Source organism: Spea bombifrons, chromosome 9, assembly GCF_027358695.1.
Source record: "Spea bombifrons isolate aSpeBom1 chromosome 9, aSpeBom1.2.pri, whole genome shotgun sequence".
NCBI classification, from domain to species: Eukaryota; Metazoa; Chordata; class Amphibia; order Anura; family Pelobatidae; genus Spea; species Spea bombifrons.
This window is the reverse complement of record NC_071095.1, coordinates 39,364,164-39,370,163: the sequence shown is the minus strand read 5'-3', so window position 1 is coordinate 39,370,163 and position 6,000 is coordinate 39,364,164.

Genomic DNA, 6,000 nt, shown 5'->3' with positions numbered 1-6,000 from the left:
AGGATCTGCATACGAGAAGAAGAACGATAACTCCGCAATGTTGGCACATCTTTATTGTACAGCTCCTTGTGGTGGCCTCGGTGGCTCCCAGATACTTCCACCATCAGAGATATAGAAGCGATTGTTCCCACATTCTCTTCTGATCGTTATATGTAGTTTCTCCCATACATTATAGAATTCTGCATATAGTGTTTCTGTGTAGAAAGTTTCCAAGTGGAATTTGTGTTGCACGCCCCCATTCGTTGCTTGAACCAGCAGTATGGGCCAGAAGCCAAACCTCGTATTTGGCATTATGAGCAGTCAGGGCTGCTCCTTGCCCTCGGGCTGAGTAATTATCCTGCTCCTTCAGCTCTGAGTCAGTTCAGTTTAACTATGAAAATGCAAAAGACCAACAACCAGATTATTGCGTAAATCCTAAAACTATTTAAATATGTTTGTCCTTCATACAAATGTTCTTTTTTACATTAGCTTCCATAGACTCCTCTAAATCAAGCAGCTTAACCCCTTCTTTACTGAGGGGTTTCGTGCCCAAAACCCTGAGACTTCTTCAGAATTTTAACACTATGTTTTCTTAACCATGATTCTCCTTTTTAATTTTTCAAGGACAGCTAGAACTTTTTTTAATATCATTTTTAAATGTATAGTCAAACATTTAGTATTAAAAATATATTAAAATATTTGAAAAAAGATTCTTAAATACCACAAAATATATTCATTTAAGTGTCTTGAATTTGAAAAACCCAACATGGATAGATTTTTTTAAAGGTTTTTGGGAGTTACAGGGCACGCCCGTTCCTTTTCCAAACTTAAAATTTTAAAATTGTATTTTGTGAGGCCCATGTCTCATTTGGGGCTGTTTAGTAGCAAATCCCCCCAGAAAAGTATATATAGTTGCATGTAATCTGTGCTAACAATCGTAAAAACATGGAAAATTTTGTTTGGCAGAAAAAAGTGAAAATAAATGCAGAGATTGGAGACCAAATGGTTGCATGCTAAGTGTCCAAATACCCTGGCTTGTCTTCTCTCCAAAAATATATACTTTTCTGGGGGGATTTGCTACTAAACAGCCCCAAATGAGACATGGGCCTCACAAAATACAATTTTAAAATTTTAAGTTTGGAAAAGGGAACGGGCGTGCCCTGTAACTCCCAAAAACCTTTAAAAAAAAACATCAAAATGTATTCAGTTGGATCTCCAGATTACAGAAATACCCCACATATGTTTTTTAAATCTACAGACCACAATACATACTACATTTCACTGCGCAACAGCACACAGAATAGGGCAAGGTAGGGACACAGCAAATAAAGGGTTAAATGGCAATACACTATACAAGCACAGTTTATAGTTTTAAAAAAGCTACATTTACATGTATATCAGTCTGTTATTTCTGAGGCACCCGGGTTTTATGGGCCACAACTCCCATCACCCTTATCATCAGCTTGGTATGCCATCATGATAGGTTTTAGGGCGACTTTTTTCATGACAGCCTGGAACTCCGTAAATGTTTGAATGGGTTAAAGGGCAATTAAAAGGTGAAATGAAGATCTTTTGCACGATATCTTGGACTTGAAAAACTGCTTTTTGCTGTCAAGTGAAATTGAACTCATTAAATCATTAAGGGGGTGCTAAGCCTCTTCCATGCCTCTCAAGCCCTGAGTAGCCGAAGAAGGTAGCGCATGGGGAAAGTACTGGGCCGCGGATGCAGGTTCTGTGTCTACGTGGCTTTCAGGCTCAGACTGGCGGTTTCGGCTCACCAGTCAAATGCCCAGTAAAATGGCACCAAATGACTCACTTACCGGTATACCTGTGTCTCGCTGGATACATGCGTGTTTGCAGCTGGTACATGTGTAGAATGCAGCCATGATAGATTTTTCACTCCCAATTCAGTCCTGGTAGCTTTGTCTATACAAAGCATAGTTCAACTCATTGACTTCACTATACATCATAAAGGTCCAACCCCGGTGAGCTTCCTCATGGCCATGTTACATGTTGGAAAGCATGATTCCTAAACCTATTGCTGAAGCACAAGTGTAGGAACCCCATACTAACTACTGCTCCCCAGTGACAATGCCCTCCTCATGTTTTCTGATTTCTGCACCAGTTATAAACCGTTTCATATATATATATATATATATATATATATATATATATATATATATATTGTGAGGTAGGTCTGGGATCGCCCCTCGCTGAGGTCAAGGGACAGGTGCCCGTCTTCATTCACACCAGGCCAACAGCAGTAGGTTTGTGCAATCTGACACAGGGTCAGGTTTATTGGAAAGGTTGCAAAGACAAAAGAAATATAACAACACAGCAACAAAAGAAATACCTTGCCTGTCCGGCACTTACTATACAAAGGATGTCCCTCACTACCAGCTGGAGAGCTTCTCTCTGCCAACTTAACAATAATATGTCCAGCAACCTTTACTCACATGTCTCTTCCACAGACAGGCTTTCTGTGTCCTCAGCCAGAGAGCTACCTGCCCTCCTGGCTTCCCTTTTATATCCGCCCTCTCATTCACCTACATTAATAACCTAGCAGGTGGAAGACTCTGGTGTTACTTCACATAGGAAAATAATCTAGGAGAAACATACCTCCCTTCCACCACCAACCCTACCTGAATGTCACAATATATATATATACTGAGTAACCATTGTGGTGCATGCTATGAAATATTGTGTACATGATAGGTAATAGAAGTAGCGTTATTAAAAGAATATCCTTAAAACACTTTTGAAATAACATTAAACCAAATGTTCTCTGTAACAATGAGGGTTTAGACATTCTTTTATGATTATGGGGTAGCGTACTTACTGCATTTGGTTACAAAGGGAATGTGGAGACAAATTCAAGAGTGCTGCAAATGGGCCAAGAATCTTGGTAAAGGAGCAGTTTGCACCCTTCTGAGTTTGATGCAGGAATGGATATAGCTGTATTAGCACATGAGGAAATGGAGTTGCTTTTATTGGGTCACAGGTATTTTGTCGTCTCTTTTTTAAATGGAAAAATTCTGTCTTAAACGTTTGTGTGCTGTGCTTCTGCATTATCAAATGCATACAACTGCTGAGATCTGAGTTGGTGCAACATTACACCCGTAGTTGTTAACTATCCAGGTTTGACTCTGAGTCTCCGGGTGAAGCAGTGCTTTTTGGGTCTCAGGGTCACGGAGCTGTGTTTAGCCATGTCCACTGCCCACTAAATTCCCCTTGCGCTCTTATATATACAGCTAGCTCCACCTGTTGTACTACTAACCACACTCACATCTGTGTTAGACCCACCTCCTTGCTAAGCCACTCCCTCCTTATTTTGGTAGCATAGATGTTGGCTAGAATTCGCAGAGAGGGGAGCAGCTCCATCATCATGAGCTGCCAGCCACAGGGAAATTTATTGCAGCCAGTTGCAGCTGTGGGCTAATAAAGTATGCTGGGCCCTGTGCAGCTGTTCTTTTGCCTAATTTTACCCCTAGTTCTAGTACTGACTAGAGTCTATGCTGCCTTTTGGTTGATCTAAATTACTATTAAGACTTATTCCATTTCTGTCTTTGCAGACCATGTCGGATGACGGTCTTTCGGTAAGTTGCCTGTTTTGTGGTACTTTTTATGTTTCATTTTCCTTGGAACTTTTGTTGTTTGTTAATTTGTTGTTTTTATTGCTATTTCAAGCAAAGCCTAATTACAGTTTCAGGCTTCTGTATTTTATATATTACATATTACTTATTTTCTTTTTGTTAGTTGACAGATGCTTTAGCTGGTCAGAGCACCACAAACACGCAGCAGTCCCAAGGCCAGAACTGGCCTCCTGGTCCCTGGAACCCTGCACCTGGCCAACAGTATCCTGGTGCACCTGGCCAACAGTATCCTGGTGCACCTGGCCAACAGTATCCTGGTGCACCTGGCCAACAGTATCCTGGTGCACCTGGCCAACAGTATCCTGGTGCACCTGGCCAACAGTATCCTGGTGGTCCTGGCCAACAACATCAAGGTCAACAGTACCCAGGGTTTCCTGGTGCCCCAGCAGGGCAACAGTACCCTGGTGGACCAGGCCAACAATATCCTGGGTTCCCTGGACCAGGGCAACAATATCCTGGATTTCCTGGACCAGGCCAGCAATACCCAGGTGCTCCAGGACAACCAAGTGCCCCGGGACAACCAAGTGCTCCTGGACAACCGACTGTGCCTGGCTTGCCGGGACCCACTGGCCCTGTGGTAAGTCTATTGATTGGATTGATCCTGTGATATAATTAATGCTAGCATTGTGTCTCATAAACTCATTGGGAATGGGAAAGAAGTTGAGCTGTATCAAGAAATCCCAATTAAGATACAGTAATGTTAATTGGAAAAGATATGGGAGGGTTACGCTTACAAGTTTCATGATTTTTTTCTAGTGAGTTTACAAGGGATAGGCAGCAGTCACTCTTGGGTTTGCCTTTTTACTAAATGCCCATTAGGCACCAGGCATGGACTCTATACCTGGGATTGGCCAGCTTGCAGAAGCTGTCAACAGGGCCTCACTGAGATTTACCAGGGACTGTTTATATGAGGAATTCTAGTAACTCTCTACTTTGACATACTGTTAGTATAACATCCATTTACTATGGGAAGATATAATTCATCATCTCTTGGTACCAGTCATTTTAACATTTACTTAAGTAAATCATCAAGTGTTATTGATATTTTGGTTAACATTTCATAGGCACAGTAATTTGCATTTTTGTTTTCTTTATTATATATAGAGGGTGCCTTATGATCTTCATCTTCCTTCGGGACTTGTACCCCGCCTTTTAATAACAGTTCAAGGAACGGTTAACAATAATGCGAAGAGGTAAGTAAGGGAAATTGTGTTGTCTACGTCTGTGGTCTATAATAATAGTTATAGTATTAGTTTATCTATCATTATTTTACTTTTTTAAATGCAGGGATACATACTACTTAGATGCTGTAAGCAGGGATGTAACTAAAACCCACAAGGCCTTGGTGCTAAAATTGTCCCAGGGCCCCCCAACTTCAACAGCTGATCTGTGCCATCATTGCCCCCAAACAACTTTTGTCTGTGCCTTCTTTGCCTCATGCCCCCCTCCAACATACAACCTGGCACACATATGTCAACACACTTACACAAATTACACACTACATATCACCCTACTTACACATCCATGCTCCCACACAATTACACACCCATGCTCACAAACATACATATATACATACAAATATATATCCCACCTCCTTCCCGCCCCTGCAACTTTCTCTCCGGCTGCTCATACACTGAGCAGCCTCAGTTTCACTGCAGGGTCACATGATGTAACGTGACCCCAATAAGTTCCTGTCTCCCCGTGCCAGCTCAAAATAGTTTACACCAGCGGCATGTGCCTTACAAAAAAATTGAGGACCATGCTGGATAACTGGTTAAAGCCCAGGGCCACTTTTTCTAGTCCTCCAATTCTGGGTTTCCAGATATTCTCACAAATGCCCAGATAGGTCTGTCATAAAGACTAAAATATGTGTGTGTGACTATTGGAATAATCGTTCCAGACCTGGCACGATTTATTTGTGACTTTGCTCCAATGTTTTGACATGAGGTTCCACATGCTACCAATAAGCCAACACATTTTTACATTCTCAGCAGTTAATCTTCAATTCTTCTTTTCTAGATTTAATATTGACTTTAAAAAAGGTCGTGATATAGCTCTTCATATTAATCCACGGTTTGACGAGAGACACAGAGTCATCGTACGCAATTCAATGTTGCGTGATCAGTGGGGAACAGAGGAAAGAGAGACTCCAAAGTTTCCATTCCAGCCTGGTCAGTCATTCAAGGTAAATATGCACATGTTTAATTGGTGAGTTTAATATTTGAAGCATATTATCCCCGGCTCCATTCGCCATATCCCGGTTTCATATGAGAGCTTCCTACTCAGAACCTAGAAAGTAGGAAAGAGAATTTCATCCTCATCGCTGTTAAATACATGTAGTTTCAAAAATGGATTATTTAGGACTACA